Raw genomic sequence first — 14310 nt, 5'->3', positions numbered from 1 at the left:
ATCATCGTCATCATCATCGCGGCATCATCATCATCGCGGCACCTTCATCATCGCTGCATTATCATCATCATCGTTATCATCATCGTCATCATCACCGCCGTCACACCATCGCCGCCGTCCCAGGGAGCGGCACACCAGCAGCATCACCGCCGCATCATCGCCATCGCGGTGTGGCCCGAGAGCAGCAGCAAGCGCTGCTCAGCGCACCAACATCGGGGACCCCACATCTTGGCAGCATCGGCCGGAAGGGTTCACCACGCCTGTATTCCCTTAGTGGAATACCCCCGCGTCGGTTCGAGCCCTTCGGTATTAAAAGGCGGAGATGTTGTGGGCAGCCGTGCCGACCCCTGGACTTGCCGTGGCAGTTGCGCTGCCACCGGTCAACGTCCAGGAGGACGACAGTGTACACGCACACTGTCGCACACACTAAGCAGCGCAAGGCTTAGTGTGTGCCGAGCGCCATACAGGCAGAGTGTGCACGAAGGCCGATCGAGCAGGAGCTCTCGGCAGGGGCGCTCGGTGCGGCTGGTGCGCGGCCACTGCACGTATTATTTTAGAGTTTGAATAAAGCAAAGATACCAAACATAAAAGTGATACAACAAATTGGGATGCACTAATTAAACGATTCGATAACACCAAGCGTATTAAACGAGAATATTTTCTGGGTATACACAATTTGAAGCGCATGAGTAACAATTCGGTGCATGAACTACAGCGTGTTGTAAACGAAGTAATAAGGCTAGTGAGGGGACTTCAACGATTGAAGGCACCAGTTAACCAGTGGGATATTTCACCAACAAATATGCTGCTGTATAAGACTGGGCCATGTTAATATTAAAATGATGTTTTATCACTATTTACATACAACTTTTTACGTGAAGACAAGACAAAAAACCGTTACAGCTATATTGAAGCCAAAACTCAAAGGTGGTTTACGGGGCCCCAACGATTATGTAGACTCTTCGATGAAGGGGCCCCGTCGGTAAGGGCCCCCGTCGGTAAGGGCCCCCGTCGGTAATGGCCCCCGTCAATAAGGGGCCCCGTGCATTTGGTGTCTTGGTGTGGATGGTCGGTGCACGAGCTCACCAAAAATACGCGGTGACACTTGCTGTTAAAATCTCAATGCACGGAACACAGAACAGAACGCTGCGTTTAACCACAAAGAAAACCCGTTTCAACAGTCACATGCACACATCATACACAGACAAAAATTTAAAGGCCCCTACACAAAATTTCAATACACCGGCTCGTAGCCGGAGAAATTAGCAGGAAAAACTGACACCAAGCTCGCGACGCTTTAAAAAGCCTAGGAAGGTCGTTTGGTCAACGGTGCTTCAGTGGGTTGAGGTTTCATTCGAGAAATGGTTAAATCGATGTCATTGTGTGCGCTCTTGGCTGGAATGAACCGTCCTGTTCTTGTATGCGGGGCCCCTGCTACCGCTTTGCGATTGTGTGCCGAAAGCAGACAGCTGTTTCACACGAAAAATAGTATACACATTCCTGGCCTGGTATAGTGGATTGTGTGTGTCTTTTAATGCAAAAACTAAAATTTTCATTCTTGACCCTAATCGAACACATCAAGTTTGTGGACCGAAGAGAAGGGGAAATGGGAAAGGTTTCAGTTAGAAAGAAGGGGGGAAGGGTATAAAAATACTCAAGGAACCTATGGACCATGTTCATTTATATATGGTTTTTATCGACTATTTCAATTTTTGCGAATACAATAAGACCAAAAACCGTTACAGCTGCATCTACATACAGCCATATACAGCCATAATACGAAGAACAATCTCCATTGCCTCGGCCATTTGGGGGCCCCGTTGATGATCCCGTCGATTGAGGGGCCCCTTCCATTTGGTGTTGTCAACCCAATATACCCCCATTTTCCCTCCGGGGGTTATGTTTACAACCAGATTTACTATTACTACCAGACCTATCAGAAGCATATTTATTTTATTTATCAGAAGTATTTTACTATCAGAAGCAGAAAACATTTGCCTTTTTAACATGTGCAATATTTTTACCTTAGTTGGAAGCGCAGAACGCTGCGATACATGCCCACAGCTCAAAACAATATCATTTCATCATCGTTGGCCCAAAGCGTTGGATCAAATGCATTGAACGCTACACACGAATTGGGTAAAGCGAAAATCGGTTACAAGAGATGCCTCACGCAAACTACATGCACATACGACATTAAAAGGCTCCGAAACCGATCTTAACACAACGGTTCATAGCCGGAGAAATTAGCAAGAAAAATTGGCTGACACCAAGCACGCTCTTTTTATCTGTTGAGGTTTCATTCAAGAATCGATTCCGATGTCGATGTGTGCGCTTTTTAATTTGGCTTGTGTCTATGTTATCTCGCAAAAACTAAGAACTCGTGCCGCGGCTATTCTTTGGGGCCCCAGTCAAAATTGTGGACTGGACGAAGTGCTGGTGGAAAGGCAAGCTGTTGAAGGGTTTGGGTCAAAATTGGAAGGGTCGACGGAAAGGAAATATCGATATGAATGATCGCGTAAAATTTGAAAATCGCGCAAAGTCCGGCCCGAGAAAATATTTAACCGATTTTGAAAGATAGGAAAATCCTATTCATTAAAAATTAACTGAACATATTTTAATTTGACAATTCATATCGTTGAACTCTTCCAAATTTGATCACCATAACATGGATTGTCGGACCAATCAATATGGTCAAATTTGAGGAGAAATTAGAAAATAGAAACGAATAATTCCATAAAAACCTGACTGTTGATTTTACGATAACAATGGTTACACACTATTGCTTTTTGAGGATGCAACGATTTTCTGGGAGTTTTTTTTAAGGAAATGCGCTATCAATTTGTCTGACCTGGCCTTACTTGTCCGTGGCCTCATAATAGGTTTTTGTACCATCTTCAGATATATCCTGAAACAAATTTGCAACATGGAAGGAAGGGTACATTGAGAAGCGATATTTCGATTTTGCTTAATTGTTTGGAACTTTTTATGACTTTTGCACACTATGCTGCTGACTCTTAATTGAATCAATTTACAATCAATTTTAGTAATTGTAAGTTAATAAAACGAATTTGAAACTTGCTTGGATGATATAATAATTTAAGAAAAACAACAATATAACCAATCGCATTGTTTAATATCATAAACCAGTTATTTTGTGTATTAACTGTAATAATATAATAATGTATGTGTAGAAGAAAAAAATGCATTCTCCTGGCCCTCAACGATCGATCATTTAGAAAGCAGCTGATCTAAAGCAGTGGTCTCCAATCTGTGGTCCGCGGATCACTTGAGACAAATATACTGCAATACAGGGTATTTCCAGTTACTTTAGAATGAAAATATTGTTTTCCCGCGTGCAAGAAGTTTTCGCTCTGACCGATTGAAAATGAAGTGGCCGTAATTCGAAGCAAGACGGTACTTCAGTGTTCATTGTAAAGGTAAACACCAACGTAAAAGCAAACTATTGTTTTCATGTTATGCTCACGATGACGATTTTAAATCAAATCGTCCGTACCTACTATGAAACGCGAGCTGGAAACTGTAAAGTAGGAAAGAAAATATCGGTTAGAACCATCGTTCTTGTCAATAAAAGACAAACGTAACTAGCTTAGTGAAAACGATAACTTTCGGACCTTTAACTTCTTTTGAGTATAAATAAAACCAACTCCGATCATGGCAGGTCAGATTTGTTCGGATTGTCAGGATAGGACTAAGCCCATCCAACATCTATCGACTTCTCATTTAAGGAGTTTACTTATGTCCTCCTACCCAAGGTAAGCCCTCTAAACTCCAACGTCCTAAAGGTTTTTATGATCGCCTGGACGATCAAGTGTCGAAAGTCCGCTTCGAAACAGTATCCACAGTACCCAAAAATTGAACATACCACAAAGCCTTTCTGATATTACTGATTGTTTAGTCATTGATATCGATTAAAAATTATCGAAAAAAAGTATAGAAATTGGGGTTTTTATTGATGCGCAGGATGGCAGTCCATTCTGCTCATGTTCATTTCTGTTTCATAAAGTTTTATACGAATGTGAACTGTATTTTGTCGAAACAAGTTTGTTGATTTGGTATGCACTCACGGTTACCACGAAATTTCAGCAAGAACAGCAAAGTGGTGTGAAGATTTTTCTAAACCAAAACGTTAATTCCGCAAGCCGAATATGCACCTAAAATTTTATCGGGGTGTCCGTAAGTAACCGCTTACCCAAATCAAATTTTTGTTCATCACGAGCAAGCGGTCATCGCATTATATTTTCCTTTGAGGCTCAAACTGACTTACATGTCGTTTTGACAGAATAAATAAATGCATTGTCAGTAATTTGTTTTACAAATATTCAGTGAAACGACAAAACCATGTATTACTAAATAGCTTTCAGTAAAAAATGTACAGGTGTCCCCCGAGATACGACTGTATTTGGGACCGAAAATATGTCCCAAAGGAAGCCGTAAGTCGAAATAGTCGTATGTCGAATATCTGTGAATATAAAGTTTATAACTGAAATTGCAGAGTCGGAATCTATGAAATTGTGTACTTTATTTAAAGTAATGTACTATAATGTATTAATTTTCCTCCAAAAGCCGTTTACATAATATAGATATTCAAGACCGGGGAGTTGTGGAATCTTTGGAAATGTGTGTATAACGGTTATCAGCATAGAAATTCAAAAAATACATCAACTTCTTCTCAATGACAACTTTTAACTGTCAAAATCAAAATCGTCGTATCTGCGAATCGTCGTAACTCGAGGAGGTCGTAACTCGGGGGACGCCTGTAACTGCAGCAAACTTAGAAAATTTGCAGTGCATGATTCGTACACCATTTCACGTCCTTGCACTACCAGATAGACCGTGCAAGTAGCAAAGTATACATACTACTAGATAGATGTTACTTTTACACAATTTTCGCACTAGAAGATAGACGAAATTTGTGACCTCGTAGGGTGTACTACCAGATAGGGCCCAGATACCAAAACCTAATAAAACAAAATTTGTTAATGACAAAGTTACCCAAAAAACAAAACGCTTTAAAGAAAGCAAGGGAACTGTTCATTAGTGATGGGTAATCCGGAGTGGAGTCATGGATCAACTCTGACTCCGATGCGCAAAATATGACTCCGACTCCGGATCATAACCGGATTTGACTCCGGATCAGTCCGGATCAGTCCGGATCAATCCGGATCAATCTGGATGAGTCCCGATGGACTGATCCGGACTGATCCGGATTGATCCGGATTGATCCGGACTGATCCGAACTCGGAGTCGATGAGTCCGAGGGTTTTCCCGTGCGGACCCCCCCCCCCCCTCCCCCCTCGCTAAACAGTCCGGAGCAACTCCGAGTCCGACTCCGAGGGGTGCCAGAGGATCGATCCGACTCCGGAAAAAAATTGTATTTACCCATCACTTCTTCTTCTTCTTCTTTGGCTCAACAACCGTTGTCGGTCAAGGCCTGCCTGTACCACTTATGAGCTTGGCTTTCAGTGAATAATTGATTCCCCCCCCCCATAGCAGGATAGTCAGTACTACGTATGGCGGCGCGGTCTATTTGGGGATTGAACCCATGACGGGCATGTTGTTAAGTCGTACGAGTTGACGACTGTACTAAGAGACCGGCTCGACCCATCACTACCGTTCAGTAAAAAAACTTGGCAACACCGGTTCGTATACCGAAGGCTCTAGATCGGAACACTCCAAAGAGTATTCACATATTCCACTTAAATCCGATATTCCATGAGTCAATTCGTTGAATTTAAACGAAATGGAACTGGAATCATTTCAAAGTGAAATTCTTGCTTTGCGACAAGTTGTGCAGAATCTGCAAGATAATTAATTTGGACAAACGACAGGATAATTAAGATTGGACTCATACAAATCCCTATGCAAAATCCCTGACCCGATAAAATCATTACCGAAGTTCGACGGCATTAGAAAACAATTAGCATCATGGCTAAACACAGCCGAAAGCACCTTACAAATTTGTCATGGCATCGTGTCAGAACAACAGGTGTCAATATTTATTACAGCAGTAATAAATAAAATAGAAGGAAGAGCGAAAGATATAATTTGTCTTGCTGGAAACCCTAACACCTTTCTCGAAATAAAAGAGATTCTCTTAAACGCCTTAGGAGATCGTCAAGAGTTTACCTATTATAAAGGTTAACTTTGGCAAACTAAAATGAGTGATAATATGAGCATTCACAAATATTACAATAAAATCAATGAGATACAAAAACCCAAGCTAAACAAAACGAAAAATATTGAAAAAAATGGGACGCTATAAATGATTGTATTGAAGAGTATGGCTTAGCAGCATTTTTAGTTGGCCTAAAACAACCTTATTTTGGTTATGAGCAAGCAGCTACTCCCAAAAATTTGGAAGTAGAATTCGAAAAGAACATTAGTATCGAATCATTCTAGAAAACAACAAAGTTTTACTGCGCGATAACGAAAAGTTAACCTGCAGTACAGCTATAAAACACAAAATTATCACTAAAGATAATATGCCGACCTAAATAAAATCTTACAAATATCCTCACCACTTTAAAAATTATGTAGAGGAACAAATCCAGTCAATGTTACAAACAGGTGTAATTCAACCCTCATCAAGTCCATATTCTTCACCAATTTGGGTTGTACCAAAAAAAATAGACGCTTCTGGTAAAAAGAATATTAGAGTCGTTATAGATTATCGTAAACTTAACGAAAAAACTAACGATGATAAATTTCCTATTCCACAGATCGAAGATATTTTAGATAGTCTAGGAAAATTATAATATTTCACAACACTAGATTTAAAATCTGGACTTCACCAAATCGAAATGGATCCAAAACACAGTGAAAAAACAGCTTTTTCTGTGGACAAAGGTCATTTTGAATTTTCAAGAATGCCTTTTGGTCTTAAAAACGCTCCTGCCACATACCAAAGAGCAACGAATAATATACTTCAAGAATTTATTGCAAAAATTTGTTATGTCTATTTAGATGACATAATAATCATTGGTAAAAATTAAAACATCATTTGCCAAATATTTCAATTATATTGAAACGGTTATCTGAATTTAATTTAAAAGTTCTGCTTGATAAATGTGAATTCTTAAAAAAAGAAAAGATTTCTTCGGACATGTAATAACAGCAGAAGGGATAAAACCAGACTCAACTAAAATGGAAAGAAATAAAAAACTGGAAACTCTCAATCAACCAGAAAGAAATAAAACAATTCCTTGAAGACTGACAGGATATTACAGACGTTTTATCAAAGACTTTTCGAAACTTGCCAAACCTTTGACACAATACCTAAAAAAGAAGAAACGCTAAATGTTAAAGATACAAAATACACACAAGCATTCGAAAAACTTAAAAGCATCTTGACATCAGACCAAATACTTTCGTACCCTAACTTCAATCTACCATTTATCCTAACGACGGATGCAAGCAACTATGCATTAGGAGCAGTACTATCACAAGTACAAGACAAAATAGAACGACCAATTGCATTAGCTAACAGATCACTAAATAAAACAGAAAATATTTATTCTACAACAGAAAAAGAAGCTTTAGTAATAATTTTAGCAGTAAATTAATACTATCCATATCTCTATGGTCAAAAATTCATACTGATAACGGATCACAAACCGTTGACATTTATCAAAACTTTCATCAAAAATTCAAAAATTCTTAGATGGAGATTGGAACTCGAAAACTTTGACTAGGATATAAAATACAAAGAAGGACAAGCATACGTTGTCGAAGACGCTTTGAGTTGAAAAGATGAAACTAATACTATATCTTGTCTTTCAGAAACAAAAAACAAGGCACCATTTGAAGAACCGAAGAACCATCTAGAAATCAAAATCAAAACTCATCAAAAATTCAAAAATTCTTAGATGGAGATTGGAACTCGAAAACTTTGACTAGGATATAAAATACAAAGAAGGACAAGCAAACGTTGTCGAAGACGCTTTGAGTTGAAAAGATGAAACTAATACTATATCTTGTCTTTCAGAAACAAAAAACAAGGCACCATTTGAAGAACCGAAGAACCATCTAGAAACGAAACAAATTCCATTTCAGATTCTCTACATAATAACCCACCAACATCTGAAAATGATTCAGACATAATTCATTCAGCTGAAATTTCTGACAACTATTACATTCACTTTTTAGAAAGACCTATTAATAATTATCGTAAAAATATAATATTTAAAAATTCGAATATTGATTCAACAATTACAGAAAGTCCCTTTCCTAATTTTCGAAGAGTAGTCATCCGTAATATACTAGCCTTTCATAAGTAAAACTGTGCTGTTTATATAGTCTATCGACAAGAAAAACTACTGAATTATTGAAATTTGTCAGTACTTTACTAATTGATTTAATACAACAATATATTACTACCAAGATGCAAGAGCTTATACCGAAGCTTAGAGTTCAATGGTGTGGTTCATTTTGTCTCTTTGTTTTGATGTGTTTTTACATTTCGTGTAAGATCATTTTGCCTCATAGCAAGATCATTTTACCCCGTACAATACATTTTCACGACTTTTGACGTTGACTTTTAAAATTCATTTCAAACATGTATTTAATTGATATATTTTTGAGCGCCAAGTTAAAACATGAATAATAAATGCTTTTCTTTGCTAACCATTTGGGGCTTACTATTCTATAAGTAAGAGTTATCCCTTTTATTCTAATGATTATTTTATTCTATGCAGTTCTATGCTGTTAATACTTACATATTTAGCTAAAATAGTGTACACTTCTTTTACGATACTAGTAACCATCCACATCACTGGTTCAAGTGAAACTGACAGCAAATTCACCACAGTAGCCGCAAGATAGTAAAACATTGTGATTATCTAACAGTATACAATTTATTTCCCTTTTTTCAAACCCCTGGTGTGCTGATAACGATAGAATGAGGTCAAACAAATAATCACAGAATGGCTGCTTCTGCGGTTTTCTACCCAATCGCTCAATTGAAACTAACCTACTTTCTTTATTGAGCACCTGCTATCCTGCAATCGGTAACAGAAAACGGGTAGTCATAATTTTACACCGACTTTAGCGTTGCCTTTGATTCCGTAAATCAGGGGTCTTCAAACTTTTCAGCTCACCGCAAGTGCTTCGTATATAACGTTGTTGAGGACCATTTTGACGTTACTTATGGTAATGAGAACTTTTGAATTTTGTTTTAATATGGAAATACTTAATTAATATTTTAAATTTCTACATTTTTCGTTTATAGTAACTTGCTTTTTGTCTTGGTTTAGTGCAAATAAAAAATTGATGAAAATTTTCGAACTAATATGATATTTACATAATCCTTTAGAATATCATCGCGGGCCGCATGCGACCCTCGGGCCGTAGTTTGGAGACCCCTGCCGTAAATCACTCAATGCTAATCTCAAAACTATCAAGCTACGGATTAAATGGGGCGTTAGTTCAATGGTTCTTCTGTTATTTAAGTGATAGGCGCATTACAGTCAATATTTCCTCTTGTCTATCTGCAACATTCATCAAAATTTGACAGTTTTATGAATCGATTTAACTCGTTGTGTAATTACAATAGTATGCGTCTCAGCATATCAAAATGCTCTGTTATATCGTTCACTAGGAAAAGATTTAACCCACTATTTACGGTAAAAATTGTTTGATAAGATGTTTCTTATCACCCGGACGTTAACGACCTCACACACACAAGCGAACGGAACGGTATGGTAAGCTTTTAACAGCACGTTTTAAGCGCTAACAAAAGTGAACAAAGAGCCGGGCAATTAACCTGTTCGCTCCTAATGTGGAGAAGCAATTCTGAAATAACTATTGCTGATAATTCAACGGAAGAAAAATCGCAAAGTTAATTATCTTTCGATCCTATTTCTATCGATATCGACATCGAAAATCTTTCATTGGAAAGCAACATGACAAATGAAGCTGAACTCACGGAACAGATTAAAAATCTTTCTATTGTGATAAACCATAGGCCCGATTATTAAACACAAATTGTAAAGACAAGTTGTCAAAATCGGAAGATTTGTATTATGACATCCGTTTGTGTTGTGTGTTGGAAAAAGAAAATTTGACGAAACACAAACTCACAAGCTTACTGCCAAGATATGTATTATGAAACACAAACGGAAATCCCAAATTGCCAAACTGCTTTCCGTCAGCTTTTTGTCACGGAAAGGCGCCAATCTCAGATTGTTTGACCAACACAACACAACAACAGAGTTGTTACTGTTGCTTTCACGACAAAATATAAGTATTTTATTTCAGAAATTATCAAATTTTATCATTTTAAACAAAAATATGTGTACTGCCTTATCCATACAAATGGCAATATGCTGGAGATACTGGTAACGTGCTGCTGTTTTGGGTTAAGAAGCTGCTGTTATTTCCTTCCTCTGTTGTACTTCGATGGTAGTCGAAAGATGAAGGGCTCACGCTCCCGGTTTGCGTTAAATAGCATTGGATTCCAGCAACTTCTTCAGTGAGTGACTGCTTCAACAACCAACAGCATAGGTACATGTAATTATCACATCTAATACTGCATACACTTTTAGGAATACTCGGAGGGTTCGATCTCCGCCAGAATGTCACGGAAAATTTCCTTCTACATACGGATTTTTTTTTCTTAAATCTGAAAATAACAACCACAAAATGATACATGTAAAACACGGTTTGCACAAATGATCCGCATGCTTAACTCACGCTTGGTTATAAAGCTGTAACGGGTCGACACAAACACCGCAGTCGTTTGACCGCACCGCGCTATTTTGCCAGATCTACCGCTGTTTCTTCTTCACTGCTGCAATCGTCACTTACGAAGTGGGATAAAATCATTTCGATGTTTTAAACAAGGATTGTTGCTTGATAAACGATCGTGTCTCAAATAAACTTGTTTACGTTTTTTGTTTTGATTTTGAACATTTTGACACATCGACACAGCTTTAACGAAAGAAATAATTTAACGAAACTTGTCTGTCACAAGAACGGTTTCAAAATGCATACCTATTTTCCGTTTGTCTTGGCGCACTTGTCTTGTGTCATTTCCGTTTGTGTTTAATAATCAGTCTCATTCTAACAGTGGTTGAAGGATCATCTCTTTTTCTCACAGTGAGTTTGATACGAAGTGACACAAATATACACGAACATTTAAACACTACACAAATTACACACAGTTCCAAAATTTCGAAAATATTAAATATACAGAAAATAAGGTGGTAAGAAAGAACATAAGTGACGAAGATGGGGGGGGATCCCCCCGGGGGGAGTAGGATTTTCGGATCCTACTATGGAATCCTTGGTGAGGATTCCGGTAAAACAAAAAAACGGAAAAAAAATAACAGAGGTGAGCGAATTATTATAAACGATTCATATGAACCGGAAGAAATCTTCTTAATCGTGGAAAGTGTAACAAAAGGCAAAAGCTTAGCCACATACAACCCTTTTCTCTTTGCAAAGGCAACAGAAAACGCCATTGGAAATGCGCCATTGCAAACTACATTACTTAGAGATGGGAAGATTCTCATCAAGGTGAAAAACAGAAAAGATGCAGAAAAATTAAAAAAAATAAAGCTTAGTTGGGGAAAAACGGAAATACAAGTAAAAGTAGAAGAACACAAAACCCTTAATTCTTGCAAGGGTATAGTGAGATGTGATGCCTTCAAATTTATGACGGAAAATGAATTGAAAGAGGGATTAATCAACGATCATGTGTCAGACGTATATATTTTCAAAAGGAAAAACTTTAATGGTGAACTTGCTAATACAAGAACAGCCATCATAACATTCGAAAAAACTAAACCACCCAAGGATATACACATAGGATATTTTAAGGAAAAAGTGGAATTATACATCCCTCTACCAATGAGATGCATGAAATGCATGCGACTCGGTCACATTAAAGCGAAATGTTTTAGGGAAAAAAAATGTGCCAAGTGCAACGAAAATTTTCACGAGACATGTAACAATCCCCCCAAATGTGCAGAATGTGGAGGCAACCACTCTACCCTAGACAAAGAGTGCCCGATATTTAAAGATGAATACGAAATAAAAAGAATACAAACTATAAACAGAATCACACTCAGAGAGGCTCGAAAAATACGCAGAGACGCAGTGCCTGCAATTCCTAGGACGTACCTAAAAGAAACTTTCGCGAATACAATAGCTAGAAATAATAGGGAACATACCAACACAACAACTAACAACCAACCAGAACCAGAAAACGAAGAAGAACAAAACAACCAAAGAATAATCATAGAAAAAGTAACAGAGACTCCAAAGAACCAAAAATCAATACAATCGATCGAACAAAACGAAACGGATCACATAACAACAAAATACATTGTAAACAGAACAGAAAATAACACAGAAAATGAAAATTACATAACAAACAACTACCAAGAAAATGAACAAACAATAAGAAAAAGAACAAGAAGCGAAACAATAAATTTCAGTGACACAGAGGTATATCTGAGTGAATCAGAAGTATACCAAAGTGACACTGAAAATTCTAGATACTTAAATGCAGCAGAAGAGTTAACCCCACCAAATAATTAATAATTTGATTTGACAAGGTGTGAGCAGAAAAAATGATTTTTTTCAATATTATCCAAACAAACATACAATCACTGAGAAAAAACAAAGAAGAACTTAAACATCTCACGCAAACACAAGACATTCATGGAATATGCCTACAAGAGACATGGACCAAAAAAAATAAGAATATTAAAATACCAGGGTACAACACCATTAAAACAGATAGGTCAGATGGCTATGGAGGAAGCTGTATCCTTATAAGAAAAGGAATAAAATACAAAGAAATCAACATCACAAATCAAGTAGAAACAATTCAAACCACAGCAATAGTAACACTCAAAACAAAAATGACTATTATATCAATATACATAGCACCACAGGCAAGCAATATAGAGATAAAAAATACAATAGCCCAAATAATACACAATACCAAAGACATGGAAAAAGTTTTAATAGTGGGTGATTTCAATGCGCACCACAGATATTGGGGAGATGATAAAACCGATAAAAAAGGTGAAATCATCCTGGAAGAATTTGAAAATTCAGAATTAATAATCCTACATAACAATACATACACATGCATTCCAACAGACAAAAACAAAAGAAAAACTTCAATAGACCTATCAATAATATCAAAAGATATATTCCTAGAAACAAACAAACAAATCACAGACTATCATATAGGAGGCAGCAACCACAAAGTAATAAAAATTACCCTAAAAATTAAAAACAGCTGCTCACCCACATTCGTTATAAATAAAAATAAAACATATAAACAAATAAATGAACTAGATCACACAAAAATTAACACAATAAAACAATGCATCAATAAAATCAAACAGATAACTAAAAATAATACTCACCGAACAAAACATAAACTAAAAGTATGGTGGAATGAAGAATTAAAAACTGCCTTTAAGAATCGAAACATAGCCAGAACTTCCTTTAATAATTCACGCACTATAAAAAACTCAATGGAATGCAATAAAAGAACAGCTATCCTGATTTACAAAATAAAAAAACATAAAAGAGAACTATTTTACCACACTCTAGATAGTATAAACTCCCAAACTAATACCAAAGAACTATGGGACTTAGTATACAACATTAACAATAACAAAAATCATGCCAAAGAATCGAACATTATACACAATGATAATAAAATAGCCAAAGACTTTTTAGATTTAAACTTCGAAAAAAATAAATTATCCAAATTTAGAACAGATACAAACAATGCAACCCAAATAGACATGGAATTAATTAATAAGGAAATATGGACGGAATTACTAAAAAACAAGAAAAATACAGCACCAGGAATAGACAAAATAACTTACGAAATGCTTCGTAGCATAAACGAAGAAACACTCAAGATCATCATAAAAGATGCAAACAATATGTGGATGAAAGGAAAAATACACAAAAATCTAAAACAAATCAAAATTATAGCCATACCAAAACCAGAAAAAGATCCAAACAATATAAACAATTACAGACCAATCGCACTCATTCCGACTCCTACAAAAATTCTAAACTCTGCAGTACTCCTCAAACTAAATAGACACATAGAATTAAGAAAGATTCTACCAGAAACCTCTTTTGGATTTAGAAAACACAAAACAATAAATCAATGCATAAATTACCTAACAAATCAAGTATACCAAAACAAAAGGAAAAATAACATGACCGGGGCAATATTTATAGATTTAGAAAAGGCATATAACAAAGTCAAAACCAAAACACTGATACAAAAATTAATTAACGCTAACA

General features: G+C 36.8%; 1 protein-coding gene across 4 annotated transcripts in view; it reads right to left on the bottom strand.

Annotated features, from left to right (window-relative positions):
• The window catches only part of LOC120948884 (chitooligosaccharidolytic beta-N-acetylglucosaminidase), a 71598-nt gene extending 62258 nt beyond the window's left edge, over positions 1-9340 (bottom strand). For 3 of the 4 annotated variants that reach the window (XM_049605231.1, XM_049605230.1, XM_049605232.1), the window contains exon 1: positions 8739-9340. The gene's annotated coding sequence lies outside the window, so the exon portion shown is untranslated. The remainder of the gene's footprint in view (positions 1-8738) is intronic. The other variant, XM_049605229.1, reaches the window with a different exon arrangement.
• Positions 9341-14310: the final 4970 nt, after the last annotated feature.

Source organism: Anopheles coluzzii, chromosome 2, assembly GCF_943734685.1.
Source record: "Anopheles coluzzii chromosome 2, AcolN3, whole genome shotgun sequence".
NCBI classification, from domain to species: Eukaryota; Metazoa; Arthropoda; class Insecta; order Diptera; family Culicidae; genus Anopheles; species Anopheles coluzzii.
The sequence above is the reverse complement of the archived record's forward strand: the minus strand, read 5'-3'. Positions and strand labels throughout refer to the sequence as shown.